The 16,331-nt window shown below is 51.3% G+C and overlaps 1 long non-coding RNA gene across 1 annotated transcript; it reads right to left on the reverse strand.

Moving 5' to 3' along the window:
* Positions 1-4,001: 4,001 nt before the first annotated feature.
* Positions 4,002-16,317, reverse strand: LOC114817967. Its single transcript, XR_003765796.1, has 3 exons — positions 16,029-16,317; positions 8,247-8,323; positions 4,002-4,365 (listed from the first exon to the last, which is right to left on the reverse strand). It is a non-coding gene; the product is annotated as an uncharacterized LOC114817967 (long non-coding RNA).
* Positions 16,318-16,331: the final 14 nt, after the last annotated feature.

Here is a 16,331-nt window from a genome sequence, read left to right on the forward strand (position 1 = left end):
TAATCAGGTCCCACGTGGGGCTCATAGTCTAAGTGGGAGGGAGAACAGAGATTCAATCCCCATTTTACAGATGAGGGAACTGAGTCACAGAGAAGTTAAATGACCTGCTCAAGATCAAACAGCAGGTACGTGGCAGAGCTGGAATTAGAACCCACCAGGTTCACTAACTCCCAGGCCCGGGCTCTATCCACTTGGCCACACCTTGAGGGACTTCCACAGTGAGGAAGTAGGAGACAAAGGAAGAGACCAAAAAGGAGCAGCCAGAGAGGTGGAAGGAGAACAAGGAAAGGGCAGTGTCAGAGAAAACAAGGTTAGACACCTTCATTAAGCATTTTAGACATTTAGGCTGTGCTTCTCTGAAAAGCAAGTTCCCTCGGCTACCGTGCAGCCACAGGCTTTCTCAAACTCTTTGTTTCAGCTTACTGAGCCTGCATTTATGCAAACTAAATAAGATGTCTTGCATTAAGGATAGGAGCTCAGGTGTATGGATTTAAAACCAGACACATGTTTTTAACTGGAACCTCTTTTTCCTGGAGAGCTCCTGCTGGAGAATATTAATCTGGGATTTTATAAACCACCATCTGAAATCAGCTTTCTAGAGCACACACAGCCCTAAACCATTCTTCAAATATTGAAGCCAGCCTCCAGAACCAGAGCACATTGTTTCGTGACTAGTGTTTGCTCGCTCGGTGCTAGAAATAGCATAATCATCCAACAGGTGGGACTAGAGGAAGATGTGCAAAACAAACACACAAACATGCACGCTCACAACCGGAGACAGAGATAAAGACTGAGAAACAAACTGAGAAGCTCAGAAAGACAGAAACAGAAATAGGAATAAGACAAAGGAAGACTGGAAGACAAGAACACTTAGAGGGAAAATTCAGTATATGCAATTATGTGAAAATTGAGTCGAATCGAGAAAATTCCCTCAAAGAAAACCATTGATTTATACGTATTCATGTCTGTCTCCCCCTTTAGATTGCAAACTCATTGTGGACAGGGAATGCGTCTGTTTATTGTTATATTGTACCCTCCAAAGCGCTTCGTGCAGTGCTCTGCACCCAGTTAAGTTCTCAATACATATGATTGAATTAATTAATTAATTTTAAAATTATTTTAATAGCCTTTTAAAAGTTATGAGTTAAAGCAATATGGATTTAGAAAGGCCTCTCTATTTGTGTTATACAGTAAAAACCATCCCCTCTCTTAAGTCATTGTTTTTACTAGTTTGAATCAACGTAAAGGCATCAAAATTCCACACCCCCTCCAGCCCCCCAAAAATAGAGAGGAAATCTTGAGCCTATGCCAAATGTTTCAGATTGCCTTTGCAAAAAGCAGCGTGGCCTCGTGGAAAGAGCATGGGCCTGGGAATCAGAGGACCTGAGTTCTAATTCCAGCTCTGCCAATTGCTTGCTGTGTGACCTTGGGAAAGTCACTTAACTTCTCTGTGGCTCAGTCTCCTCAACTGTAAATGGAGATAAAAGGTCCTCGCTTCTACTTAGACTGTGAGCCCCATGTGGGACAGGGACGGTATCCAAACTGATTCATTTGATATCTACCCCAGTGCTTGGAACAGTGATTAACACATAGTAAGCACTAAACAAATACGGTAATAATAATAGCAATACAGCATTTACCAATCTTAGAGCCAGTTTGAAACCACCAGTCTCATGTATACACTGGTTACTGGCATATACTCTCCCAAACAAGCGTGTGAGTGAATACACAGTCAGCATTTGTGTGAAGGTTGACATGTTGTGCAAGTACATAAGCAGGTGTGGATGTGCGAACGTGCGAGATATGCAATTAATCATTCAGTCATCTACCCAGCATTTAGAATAGTGCCTGACAGATAGTAAGCGCTTGACAAATACCACAATTATTATAATTACTATTATTAAGTACCTACTCCATGTAAACCACTGCACCAAGCCCTTGGGAACATAAATAGAAGACCATAAGAGGGTACAGTCCTTGCCCTCTGAGAGTTTCAGTCTCACAAAATGAAATACGTGTGTGTTAATATTTGGTAGAGTGTTCAGTGAAGAAGTATATTTAAGGGTCTCTATGGATTGGTGAGTATATAATTATATGTGACTGAGGGTTTTTTGGAGGTGTTGCTTTTTTTTAAGACGAGTATCTATCTCACCCCCAAGTACTTATGTATTTATCCTCATTCTCGCCACCAGTGTATATATAATAAAAATTATGGTATTTGATCAGCGCTTACTATGTGCAAGGCACTAGTACTCCGTATGTTCAGTTGTACATTCCATTTTTTTCCGACTTGTTTCCTGATTTCATCCGACATATTCCTTCTACTCTACATATGATCCTTGTTCTTCTTACTATCCCTAATTGAAAATTTACCTCTCCCTTTAGACTGTAAACTCTCTGTAGGTAGGGAATGAGTCCTTTGCTTCAGCTGCACTTTCCCAAGTGTTTTTTCTAGTGTGCTGCACTTGGTAGGAGCTCAATTGCTACTTCTGTTACTTTTATGTTTTTCTCTGGAAGCAATCAGAAAATATGCATCTTAAAATAGATATCTTTCATGCTTAAAAATGGCTTTACATAGTGAAAGAAGGCATGCCATTCTACATTCTGGAATGTTAAATATGAACATTATGTATCATTATTAAAATAAATAATCCAGAAGAGATGCTGGTGTGTCATTTTAGACAAGTTTATTTTAGGAATGTTTTTGTTATTTCAGTAAATTCAAGGAAAAATGATGTTGAGAAAATGGCTACATACAGCTTCAGGTTACTATAGATGTTAATTAAAATTGTGTCATACAATTTGCTGCATAGATTTTAAGCATATCACAATATTTCCCACAAAATGCCTTTATTACCTAATCCTTGCAGGACAATATCTCTTCTCCCATGGTTTCCCACACCCATCCAACAGGCTCAAGGATTCCCAAATTCTGGAACTCTCTGGGTAAGCAAAGAAAAGGGGCAGACTGACAGGGAGACTTAGGCTTTAGTCAGGCCGAGTTCTTATCTCCACGTTCCGTCGGAGGCAGATACGGGTCTACAGGATGGTTAACGAGGAGACTAATAGATACAGGTTAGTGATGGCCCCAATTCTGAGTGACAGAGTCTCAGGCATCTCGTGAAAGGTCATTAATAACATGGGGCAGAGGAACAGAGGAGCTGAACTCAGTTTGTTACTCACCATCCTATCTGTGATCCGCTCATGCTCTCTTGGGCGACCCTTAGGCGGGGCGGGGGGGAGTAAATCAACCAATCAGTGGTATTTATTAAGCATATTTACTGTGTGCTGAGCACTGTACTACACGCTTGGGAGAGAACGATACAAAAGAGGTGGTAGACAGGATCCCTGCCCTCGAGGAGCTTACGATCTAGTTCGTATCCCTCCCAGAAGCCTTGCAGATAGCCACAAACCTGCCAACCCAGGGCCAGTAAAATGTACACTGGCCTAGTGGGAAAAAACATCAACTGAACGTACTTCGTTTCTCGCACGCTGGCTAAAATGAAGAACAGGGTCAAAGAAAAAAAAGGATTTAAGAGCCGGTAAGATTTTCAAATGTGTCTTCAGAGCTGAGCTTAACAAGATGGAGAAAGGAAAATAGATTTTTGTGATACAAAGTTAAGAGGCCCCTCACCCCCTGAGAGAGCGAGGTCACAAAGCGTTCCTCCCTGGGCCTTGGCAGAGGAGGGGGATGGATAGAGGATATGCCTCCAGACTTGTAATCCCAGGGATGATCTTTGGTGAGTCCTGTGGTCTCCGCATCTCTCGGGAATCCCAGTTCTGGGGTGACTTTGTCCCCGTTCCTGCTCCCTGGACTGCTGGAGTGCAGCCGAGCTCGGTTTTGCAAGTCCAGAACCTCCCGGGTGTCTGCCCCCACCCCACCCTCTCCCAGGCCACTTCATTCATTCGGTCGTATTTACTGAGTGCTTACTGTGTGCAGAGCACTGAACTAAACGCCTGGGAGAGATTTACAACGATAAACAGATACATTCCGCGTTCCACTCCCACCCCACCGGATGTAGAAGCCCCCTCCCCACCTCATCTACCCCCAGGCTGTCACAAGTGCTCACCCCAACCCCTATTTTTTTTTGAGGGGGGACCTCCCACACTCGTCCCTTTGGACTTTGCAGGCTGAATGATGATGAAAAATGACCTTCAGACACGGTACGAGCTCAGGGCTCCTCCGCCCCTTACCCAGAAAGTCAGGGTGACTGGGGGGAGGGAGGAAAGTTGAGGGGGGGGGGATGAGGGGCAGGGGGGACAAAAAGGCAGGACCACCCCAGCCTCTCCGCGGGCTGGAGCCAGAAGGACGTCTCTCCCTCCCGTGTCTTCCACCGGCTACCTCCGGGCCCCTCGAGGCTGCTCCTGAAACAGAAGAAAACTTGCCTGAGGTTGGATTTTTAAGCCCCCCAGTTACGACCCCCTGCAAGAGCTATTAGCCCTGCACAAGGGGTTTCCCGCTCGGGCCGGGGTCCGCCCGCCGGCAGACATCCCCACCCCTCCGGGAGGGAGGAGGGGGAATCATGGGGGTCGCCCTGGACGCACTGTAGACCCATCGATCGGTCAGTCGTATTTATCGAGCGCTCACTGTGTGCTCAGCACTATCCTAAGCGCTTGGGAGACCTAGCAACATTCTCCCCCTCTAGACCGTGAGCCCGTCGTGGGCGGGAATGTGTCTATTGGTCGTTATAGTGTACTCCCCAAGCGCTTAGTACGGTGCTTTTGCACACGCCAAGCGCTCAATAAATGCGATTGAATGAATGAGTGAACAAGGGTTGGCAAATATAAGAGACTCTCGGTTTCACTCCCACGGAAAGAGGGGGTGCTAGAGACCCGGGTGGGGGGGGGAGCGTTGGACAAGGTTGACTCTCCATTTCTCCCCCACCCCCCAAAAAGGAGAAGCAGCTTGGCCTAGCGGAAAGACTGGAAGTCGAGAGACCTGCGTTCTCGTCCCGCCTCGTCCATCCTCCTGAAGGCCTTTAGGCAAGTCCCTTAACTTCTCTGTGCCTCAGTTTCCTCATCTGTAAAGTGGGGATCTCAAACCTATCCTCCCGCCCCCTTCGACTGTGAACCCCACCTGGGGCAGAGACCGTGTCCGTTCTGCTTGCGGCGTGTCTACCCCCTGCCTTGAGCACCTAGTAAGCGCCTCACAGATATCACAGTTATTATGATTAAGGAGGAGGCGGCCACACAATTCCCACCCAGAGTATCTGAGAGGAGGAACTGAGAGATCGAACACCAAGCGATGAGGCGCTGGCGAGGCCGGAGAGGGGCGGGGGGAGAAGGAGGAGGAGGAGGAGGGAAAGTGAGGGTGAGGAGGGGTCCCCAGAAAAAGGACTTAACCACGTCTCCTCCCCACGCCAAACCCGCCGAGCGAAGCCTTACCGCAGCTCGGCTCGAAGATAACCTGCCTCATTAATATTCATTAAACAAAAGGAGGGGTTTTTTTAATAAAAGCCCAGATAATTAAAAGCTTTCTGGAGAATAAATAGATTGCCTAACGGTTGACTACATCTCCTCCTGAGTTAAGGCCTCTCCTTGCACCGGAGATGTTTATATTTCACTGTCCACTGTTACTCAGCCGAGGTCCTTGTGTGTTTCCGCGTTGATTTGTCAGTAAGACACCAGGCAGGTGGACGGATGGAAACAGAGACACATCCATCCTGCTCCCCATGAAGAGCACACGGACTGTGAAATTACACCCGGGCCGGAGAATTTAGCACAAGACTCTCACCCTGGAGGCACCGGAATCATTAACTTGCTAATCAGCTCCACCTTGCTATTTTTTAAGGTTGGAAAAGAATCCTCCGTTCGGTTTCTTATTTCGTCACCCCCGAAGAAGGGAGTTGTTGCTTTTCAGGAAGATGCCTGTCCATCTCCAAGTCTGAACGGATGCCCATTCGTCTACCTCATCCAGAGGGAAAGGAGAAGGCTTCTTTACTGGGAGCAAGCTGTAGCTTCGGGGATTTGGGGGAGATCGTTTGCTCCCGGATTTGCCTCCCGTTCCGTCCTCCCTCTCCTTGACCTTTGGGCATGAAAAGCCAGGAGCCAAATCGGACGGTTAATATGACGGTGATGTGTGTTGAGAGGGTCGAGCGTTTTATTACCTATTATTTTTCATAATATGGATTTATACCAAAAAGTCAAATAATGAACTACATGGAAGAGGGAGGGGGAAAGGAAGCATCTCCTATAAGTAATAGCGCTGGGCTTTTGAGCTTTGAATTTAATGTGCTAACTAAATCCCCTTGGGTTAAAAGAAAAAAAAACCCACAATGGATGTTGTTGCAGTTTGGGGACACATATTTTAACTTTCCAAAAGGTCCCCAAACAATCTCGCACCAGGGTTTCCGATAAAATCCCAACCTGGAATGTGCCTCCCAACCGAGAACACCTCTGGGTTTACCTAGAGGGGGATGTGTTTGTTTGACAGCAAAAAGTCTGGTGCGCTGAGAAGCGAAACCCAAGATTTCGGTCTTTCCCCAGACCAACTAACCAAAAGTTAGGATGCGTTTCCCTGCAGGCTCATGGAAAAGATTAAAAAGAAAATCTCAAAAACGATTTCAATTGGGGAAAAACCACCTCTGCCCACCAAAGGAATATTTTATGTGATGAGTCTGTTGCTGAGAATGGGAACGGGTATATTTGTATGTAGGAATATACCCCTATCTTTGTTTCTGAAAAGACAGTTGAAACCCCCCAGGGTTATAATTGGGTATGCATATTGAAAGATAACTGATTCCTTTGTGGATGTGCATTTATGCCTAGTCCCAACTCTTTTCCCTAAAATTCTTTCTTCTCCCTGTTGAGCTGACCATGCTTCTGAATTTATGAAGAGAGATGTTTTAGCAGAAATCCCCCAGAGTGTCCCATCAGTCCTAAATCCCAGGCCTGCTCTCCCCCACAAGACCCCATGACACACAGCATGCCAAAACAGCTTCCTTTTGCCTATGCATTAGCCATCCATTGTACCTTTTTGACATCTCTCACACATAAAACCGTAAGAGAGAAATAAAATATCTGTCTCTTGGCGAAAATAAAGCTTTGCCTCCCTCCTGATCTATAGGATATAAAATAAAGCCGCAGCTTCGATAGTGGCTTTTCCTTATGCCGGAGTTGCTTTTGCACACACGGAGACAATGAAGATGGATGGATTAGGATTGGGTCGGCCTCCTGGGGTTGGTTTCACCCTCTTTTATTATAGTCAGTCTCTCTCTCTCTTTTTTTTCTCTCTCTCTTCTTTACTTTCTTTCCTTTCCAGTTTTATTTGTCTTTTATTCGCCCTTCCCTTCTGGAAAGTTATTCCTTCTCTTTTATTAAAAAAAAAAAGGATTCCCCCCCTCATTCCTCAAATTCCTCATCCCCTATCCAAGATCGTTCTCCCTTGCTTCTGATTTGTTCTGTTGCTTTTTCGGGATGGGGTGTGATCACATTGAGGATTTTTTTTTTTCCCCAAAGTTTGCCTTTTTAAATTGTCTAATCATTCTAACTGATCAGCCCTCAGGAGTAATTTATATGAGAAGACAAACACCAGGTTGTCATTTCTCTCAGGGATTTCTCCTTCTGAGAGCCTAGACTCTGTGTGTGTGTCTGTGTGTAAGCAGTCCTTTGATGTGGGGCCAGTCTGGAAAAACGAAGTTGCAGACCTTTTCTTAGCATTGTCAGTTCAGCAGGTTTGTGAACCACAGAGAGTTTGGGTCAATTTCTGGGTGGGAGAAGGGAAGGTCAACCTCGCAACCACCAGCCCCTCCCCAGGCCCACCCTTCATTCATTCATTCGATCGTATTTATTGAGTGCTTACTGTGTGCGGAGGACTGTACTAAGCGATTGGAAAGTACAATTTAGCAACAGAGACGATCCCTACCCAACAGCGGGCTCGCAGTCTAGAAGGGGGAGACGGACATCAAAACAAGCAAGCAGGCAGTGGAAGCAAGAAGGGATGGGGAGAAAAGGGACGGGAAGAAGAAGGGGCTTCTACACTTGAGCTTACCCACTAACAGATGCTCAAGGGTTTTTCCCTGCCCTCTTTTTTGCAAGCTGATACTCACGTTGCTTGTCCCACTCACACACCGCTCAGGCAGTCACGCTTACAGCCCGTCACCGTGTCACCTTCTGCACTCCCACTCTGTTCCACTCACCCACTCTATCACACCCATTCTCATACACAAAGGAAGACACAATCTCAACACACAGGCGGGCTCCCCAACAGCCTTACGCGGTCGCCTACACCGGCTTTATCAAAATACCTCTGTACTTGTATCGCCCTCGTATTTTTCCACAGCCCTTTGGAAACAATGATCTCATCTCATCCTTACAACATCGCCTGGGAGATAGGAAGAGATAAGTATTATTATTCCCATTTTAAATATGAGGAAACTGAGTCAGAGCTGAAACGAGACTTCCAGCCCCTCGCTATTTCTACTAAACCATATCCCCAGCGCCTAGTCCAGTGTTTGGCTCACAGTAAGCGCTGAACAGATGCTACAATTAACATTATAATTATACCTAAAGGTAGGATATCTCCCTGCCTCTGTCTCGCTGCGACGCCCACTCTTGGGGAGCAATAGGAAGGGAGGTGGGCGGGGCTTTGTGGGCGGACCGAAAGTGAGGAGAATAATAATGATAATAATAATAATAATAATAATAATAATGGTACTATTTGTTAAACGCTTACTATGTGCCAGGCACTATTCTAAGGGCTGGGGTAGAAACAAGATAATCAAGTTGGATGCTGTCCCTGTCCCACATGGGGCTCAGAGTCTTAATCCCCCTTTTTCAGATGAGATAACTGAGGCCCAGAGAAGTGAAGTGATTTGTCCAAGGTCACACAAGTGGCAGAGCCGGGATTAGAACTCATGACCTTCTGACTCCCAGGCCCATGCTCTATCGACTACGCCATGGGGTCGCTGGGGGGGCGAGGACCAGATCCCCTCGGGGTCAGAGTTGACGGCCCTCTGTCCCTTGCATAAAACAAAATCTCCGACCATCAGCTGACTCCTTCTTAATCCCGCCTCTGCTACTTGTCTGCTGTGGGATCTTGGGCAAGTCTATTCACTTCTCCGTACCTCACTTACCTCATCTGTGAAATGGGGATTGAGACTGTGAGCCCCAGGTGGAACAGGGACCGTGTCCAACCCGATTTGCTCGGATCCACCTCAGCGCTTAGTACAGGGCCTGGCACATAGTAAAAGCTAAACAGATATTATTATTATTATTATTATTATTATTCATGCAGTACCGCCAGGCCCTGATGTCCTGCTCTTCCCTCCTCTCGAGATGATCGCTCCCTTGCTCTCAACTCCCATCCTCTTCTCCCTCCACCCCCATCAGCTCGGGCCCTTCCTCGAAGCCCTTCTTTAAAAGGCCTCCTCCTCCGAGAGACCTTCCCTGATCTATCTCGGGCAAACCACCCCTCTACTAGCCTCCTCGACCTTTGGGAACGTCTCCTCGCCGGTTCAAGTATTGTTTATTTGTTCCTGGGACTTGTTTTTACCTAGGCTCGCTACCCTCAGCTAGTCTAAGTTTTTGAGCACTCTTTTCCCCCCGATAAATTGTAAGTTCCTGGAGGACAGGGATCGCGTCTCCTATCTCTTCGGCCTGTCCCCTGGTCTCTGCACACCCCGGGAGGCTGCCAGTGCTCGTCTGCTCGTCTCCTGTGTGACTTTGGGAGAGTCGCTTCACTTCTCTGGGCTTCATTTACTTCATCTGTAAAATGGGGATTAAGTCTGTGAACCCCGTGTGGGACAGGGACTGTCCAACTTGATTAGCTAGTATCTATCCCAGCGCTCAGTACAGTGTCTGGCACATAGTAAGCGCTTAACAAATACCATTAAGGAAAAAAAAAAATGCTGCGGATGCAACTCCTCCCTCTCCTTCCTCCAGCCTCAGCGCGTTATTCAGGAGCGTTGGTGTTCTCTGGAGCCCCGTTTAAGGATTTCTCCTTGTTTGGCACATAGTAAGCGCTTAACGAATACCATTATTATTATTTTTCTCCCTCTTTTTCTCTTTTTTTGGTCTCTCCAACTCCCTGCGAATCTTTCCCGTCTCTGATTCTGGGCTACTGTGGTTCCCTCCTCTCTCCCTTTGTCTCCCGCGCCTCGGCGTCTCTGACCCCGCGTCTCTCTCCCTGCCTCTGTTTCTCCCTCTGAATCTCTGGGTGGTTGCGGGCGATCCGTTCCTTCCCGGCCGAGCCTGATCTGGCTGGTTGGGGGTTCCGTCTCCCCTTCCCCTCGGCCCCGAGGGGGGATTCCCGCCACGACCCCGACACTGAGCTGAGCTCAGGAAAAAGAAAAGGACATGGAATCGCGCTATACCCGAGAGGAAGGGTGCTATCGCAGAGCGGCGCAAAGCTAACCTCACCACCACCCGCCCCCAGTTGGGATGGGATTCACAGGAGGAGATGGTCCTAGGAGGAGGAAGCCGTCGGTGGGCACTGGGTTCCTCTCGGGTGGGCCGTGCCAACCCCCTCCTCTGGAAGCGGCCGAGGCTGGAGATGGGGGAGCCCCCCCCCCATCCCCCAAACCCGATCTGAAAGCATCCGTTTCCGAGGCTGGAGGAGCCCGGACGTCGGACTTTTCCTCTGATTTGGGATCTTTCCAGATATCGGCAGTGACTCTCGCCGTTAGGTAAGGAGAGAAAGTCAATTAGAGAGAGGATTAATTACTCGGAGGCTGCAAGCGTCGTTTGTCTTCCTTCCTGAAAAGTGCGTGCATGTCCCTGTGTGTGTGTGTGTGTCCTATGCTCTCTGGGCACTGTTTCTGTGCCCAGAGAGCATAGGACACACACATGCATCCATTCCTCTCCACTCTTGAACAAACACTGAACAAGCAGACCCACTCCTCCTCTCCTGTTGCTCAGAGTCCGATTCTTCCGTGCTCACTTTCGTTCACTTTCATTCAGTGGAATTTATTGAGCGCTTACTGTGTGCAGAGCACTGTACGAAGCGCTCGGAAAGTACAATTCGGCAACAGATAGAGACAATCCCTACCCAACAACGGGCTCACTTTCAGTCACTCTCCCCCCCCCCCTTCTCTCTTTTTTGGGGTCTCTACAAACCCGCGCAGACCTGGGCCGCCCCAAACTTTCAACACGAACTGCGTCCTCGATGACGCACGGGGATACTTGTAAATTCCTGAATTCGTTTTCAATTAGGGAATGGGGACAGCACAGGATTGGGAAACAAGAGATCCGGGTTCTAATCCCGGCTCAGCCACTTGCCTGCTGTGTGACCTTGGGTAAGTCACAACTGCTCTGTGCTGAGGGCTGTTTGGTTTTTTTTTTACCTGTAAAGTGGGGATTAAATTCCTGTTCTCCCTCAATCAATCGTATCTACTGAGCGCTTACTGTGTGCAGAGCATTGTTCTAAGCGTTTGGGAGAGAGTAATCTAACATAATTGGTAGACACATTCCCTGTCCACATATACGAGGTAGACTGTGTCCGCTTCGATTATCTTGGACCCACGCTAGCGCTGAGTACAGTGCTTAGCACATAGCAAGCGCTGAAACACTGTTATTATTATTACTATTATTATTATTAGCGGTGGTGCGGAAGAAGAAACGGGTCCTCGGGAGGGAAGAGGAGGAAGAAGTGATGTTGGCTTCAGGAAGTCGGCGACCCAGCCGTTTCGCGCCGTTGGGGTGAATCCAGCTTCCTCATGGGTCCTAGGAGCGGGAAACAAAAAGCCACAGGGCTTCGAGGAAGATCATTTCTGTCGATGATCAAGCAAAGGGGAAGGGCAGAGAACAGGAGTCCGAGAGGGGTAAGTCGGGGTACAGAGATGAGGTAGGAAGGTTAATAATAATAATAATAATTGTGGTATTTGTTAAGCGCTTATTTTGTACCAGGCACTGTCCTAAGCGCAGGGGGTGGACACAAGCGGATCGGGTTGGACACAGTCCCTGTCCCACGTGGGGCTCACAGTCTCAATCCCCATTTTGCAGATGAGGTCACTGAGGCTCAGAGGAAGTGAAACGACTTGCCCAAGGTCACATAGACTAAGAAGTAGTAGGGTTGGAGTCTCTTGTACACTCCCAAGCGCTTAGTATGGTGCCCTGCAAACAGCAAACCGCTCAATAAATTCCATCGATCGAGTGATTGATTGATTCTGTCACACGTGCCAGTTCTTATTTCAATGAAGCCCTCGTGGTGTTCGCTTCGGCCGCAGCACCTCGGCGCTGGGAAAGAGCTCAACCACCCGGATTCTGCCCCAGGACTCAGTGGGAAAGGACAGGTCTTGCTCCTTTCGACCTTCCTTTTGGATTTCCGTTTGCGGCGCCTTTATTTCTTGCTCTGGATTTGAGAGGAGGCTAAAGTCTCTCGTTCATTCCCTTTTCCGACCCGGGGTTCCTGCCTGGGCCGGGGAAGCGACCGAAAAGGCTTGTTTCTGTCCTCAGGGTCGAAAGCAGCGCCTTGGTGGGAGACCCCTGAGGGGGCGGGAACGCAGAATGGGGGTGCTAAAGGTGGCAAGAGGAGGAGACCCCCAAGGATTGAGACTGTGAACAGAACGCCTGGGACCGTCCAAGATCGCTCTCCGAATAGGTCACCGGAGCCTTCCACTCCCGGCTCCCCGGGAGCTTCTGGAGAAACTTCTCTGGGCCTCAGTTTCCTCACCTGTAAAATGGGGATTAAGACTGTGAGCCCCACGTGGGACAGCGACTGTGTCCAACCTGATTACCTTGTAACTACTCCAGCTGCTACTCCAGTACAGTGCCTGGCACCTAGTAAGCTCTTAACAAATACCATTTTAAAAAGATGAAAAACAAAACAGACAGTTGGAAAAATCTCATCCGGTCCAGAGAGGCCCAGCTCCTTGGGCAGAAGGCTGAACGCTAGAGGAAGATTGTGATGGATCCTAACGGGATTTGCCTATATCCACCCCAGCGTTTAGTGCAGTGCATGGCACTAGTAAGAGCTTAACAAATACCACAACTGCTATTATTACTACCAGCAAATGGGCAGGTGTGTGTGGGTGTGTGTGTAATCAGGAACTTGTATCCTGTGCTTGCGTCTGGAAGACTGGATGTGGATGCCCCAGCGGAGGGCATACAGTCACTAGCCCGTTTGTAACACGAAGTTGCCCGGGTGACCACAAAGCCATCCCCAAACTCCAGTCCTGGGCCGGGGTCCGCAGCCGTCAGGGGAACGGGCCCTACCTCCCGCCCCCCGATTCCTCTTCCCAGGCCTCCCCTCTCCACGGGGGTGTCCAGTATCTTGCCGGGCAGCTCGACCCCGACCACAGCAACGGCTTTTCGGCGGCGCCAGAGGCTCAGCGGGGAGCGGGACCTGACTTTACCTGGGTCCGGCCTGCTCTGTCATCTGGGCTTCAAGAGCTTCGATTCCTCTCGCCTCCACGCTGGGAGTCGAGAGGTCAATCCACCCACCCATCCATCCATCCATCCATCCATCCATCCATCCATCCATCCATCCATCCATCAATGGCATTTATTGAGCTCTCCGCGCCGAGCACTGCACTAAACTCTTGGGAGAGGAGGGTAGGATCCCCTTTGCCCAGCCGGGAAAGGAAGCTCCCTCGTTCGACCGCCGGTCCTTGGAGGCCCCGGGCGACTTCCTTCTCCCAGGGTTGGCTCTGGGCGACCCGGGTTGAGAGGGGGCAACGACCCCTCCAGCCTCACTCATCCCGGCGGCGGCCAAGGCGGAGGGGCGGACAGGGTCTCCAGACAGCTGAGTCCAGCTGTCGCCCTGGATGTTCCCGATCCCCAGGGTTCTCCGCTACTTTGCATGAGAAGGAGCCCAGCTGGGTGGAGGGGGGCGGTCGACCTGGCGCTCTGGTCTCTATTGATTCCAGCCAGCGCCGAGCCGTTTGGCTGATGGACGGGGGGCGAGGGGAGGGGGCGAGAACCGCAGCAGCTGTTGGGGGAGGGCGAGAGTCCCAGGCTTGGCGAGACCCCCCTCTCCCCCCCCCGTCCCAGGCCCCGACTCCGACCCCAGCTCCGCGGTGGACCGGGGAGTGGGAGGTGTCGCGTACGTAGGACCTCGCCTGGATCTCCAGGACGTCTAACTAAGCGGACAGGGGCGTCCGCCCAAGGGTCGGCGGGAGGATTTCTCGCCCCGTCCTTGGCTTGGCTTAGTGGAAAGAGCACGGGCTTGGGAGTCAGGGGTCGTGGGTTCTAATCCCGACTCCGCCACTGGTCGGCTGGGTGACTTGGGGCAAGTCCCTGCACTTCCCTGGGCCTCAATTATCTCATTTGTAAAACGGGGATTAAGACTGTGAGCCCCACATGGGACAACTTGATAACCTTGTATCTACCCCAGCGCTTAGATCAGTGTTCGGCACTTAGTAAGTGCTTAACAAATAACATTATCATCATTAAGCGGCTCGAACCGAGGAAGAGGACAAGGAGACAGGGAGGGGGAGGAGGGGCCATGATGGGATTAGGGAGACCACGAAGCCCCCCCCCCCCCTCCAGCGGCTGGAGTCGGGGGGAAATCCCCGGCCTGGTTTTTGTTTCCTTGGAAATATTTTCCCTCCTCCCTCGAAGCCGGGAGCGCCCCCACCGAGAGCCAGCACGAGTCTTCGGGAATTTTCCACGGGAGAGCCACCCGACCCTGCTCAGGGCGAAGAAGAGGGTGGCCCGGGAACCCCCAATTTGGGCGAAGGTTTGGAAGCGAATTCGCTCTAATGAAGTCCCTCTTCGTCCGAAGGAAGAGTTCGTTCGCCCAGACTGAAGTGGGCCTGGGACAGGGACACTGTCCCACCTGATTAACTTTAATCTGCCCAGCGTTTAGAGTGGTGATCGGTGCATAGTAAACGCTGAACAAACATGGTTATTATGATCATCATTCTTCTTGTTATTACTATTAGCAGCTCCGGTCCCCTCTCGACTGTGAGCTCGTTGTGGGCAGGGATGGTCACTATTGCTGTACTGTATTTTCCCAAGCGCTCGGTACAGTGCTCTGCACACAGTAAACGCTTAATAAATACGATTGCATGAAATATTGGCCCGTCCTGGCGCCCGGTCGGTAAACGGAGGACCCTCCCAGGTCAGGCCCGGGCAAATGTCCGGATTTACACATTCCCGAAGCGGGAGACAGCAATTGCCGCCGGCGGCGCCGGCTCCGACACCCTGCTCTGGCCCCCCGCTAACGCTAGCCCCAAAAGGCCCTGGGCCTGCCCGCCCCCCCGCCACCCCCGGCTCCGATTTGGGGGAAAACCTGGATCCTCGGAGAGTCCGGGGAAGATGCCTCGAGAACGAAAATTCGGCTCTGATCCCTCGGTGGCCGGAGAAAACCAGCCCGCCCAAAGCCGCGGGTTCCCCCTCGTTGAAACTCAGAACCGGTAGCCGAGTAATACCTGTCCCCGAAATACCTGTCCTTAGAGGACGCCCACCGGGAAGAGGGGCTGAAGGGGAGGGGGTTGGGAAAGGTGAGCCCGTCCCTCGGACCCGGGGAGGGGGGGATCTCCTCAGGGGGTCCCCGGGACACCGAGGAAACAAGCACCTCTATTAATAATAATAATTAGGGTCTTTGTTAAGCGCTTACTACGTGCCAAGCACTGCTCTAAGCGCTGGGAGAGACACAAGGTAATCAGGTCGTCCCACGTGGGGTTCACGGTCTCCCTCGCCCTTACGCCCACGTCCTCTCCGGGCGGCCGGGATCCCTCGCCCCGGGCGGTGCCCCTCGGACTCCGCGTCCCCGGGGGGCTCGTCCGGGACATTTTGTTTGTCGATAAAGCGGTCACCGGCTGACGGTTGCCTCCCTCCTCCGCCGCAACTTCAAACCTGCGAGCTAGTTTGCCCCCCTCCCCCGCCTCTCCCCCCCCCCCCCCCACTCTTCCTCGTCCCGTGGAGACCCTCGGTCCGGCTTCTCTGCACCGGACCTCCTGACGGGTGGGTGTCTGCGCTGGAGGGCGGGCCGTCCCGAGCCTGGACCCCCAAGAAACCTAGGCGGAGGCCCCGAAATGCCGGTTCGGCGCCCGGCCCGAGGGAGGCTCCCGAAGCCTCCAGCCCCTCCATCCCCGCAGGTCCCAGTCCCCCTCTCGCCCCGCCGGCGTGGGGAGCGGGGGCCTTACCGAAGCAGGAGGGGCTCCGGCGGGCGGCGCGGTCCCGCGGCTGAGGCTCCATCAGCGGTCTGGGCGCACTCTCCGGGACCGGCCCGATGCTTAATGGTTTCCAGGGGACCGCGAGCCGCTGATTGGCCGGCGGCGGCCGTGACGTGTCTGGCGGTCCATAAGGCCCGGGCCGCCAGCGGCTGCTGACAACATGCGGGGCCGGTGACGGGCAGGAGCTCCGGACCGGCGCAAAGACGCGCCAGCGCCAACGACGGCCGGCCGGGACCGGCCCTGCCCCGGCCGGCGCCCCCCACCCCGCCGAGG

This window comes from Ornithorhynchus anatinus, chromosome 17, assembly GCF_004115215.2.
Source record: "Ornithorhynchus anatinus isolate Pmale09 chromosome 17, mOrnAna1.pri.v4, whole genome shotgun sequence".
NCBI lineage: Eukaryota > Metazoa > Chordata > Mammalia > Monotremata > Ornithorhynchidae > Ornithorhynchus > Ornithorhynchus anatinus.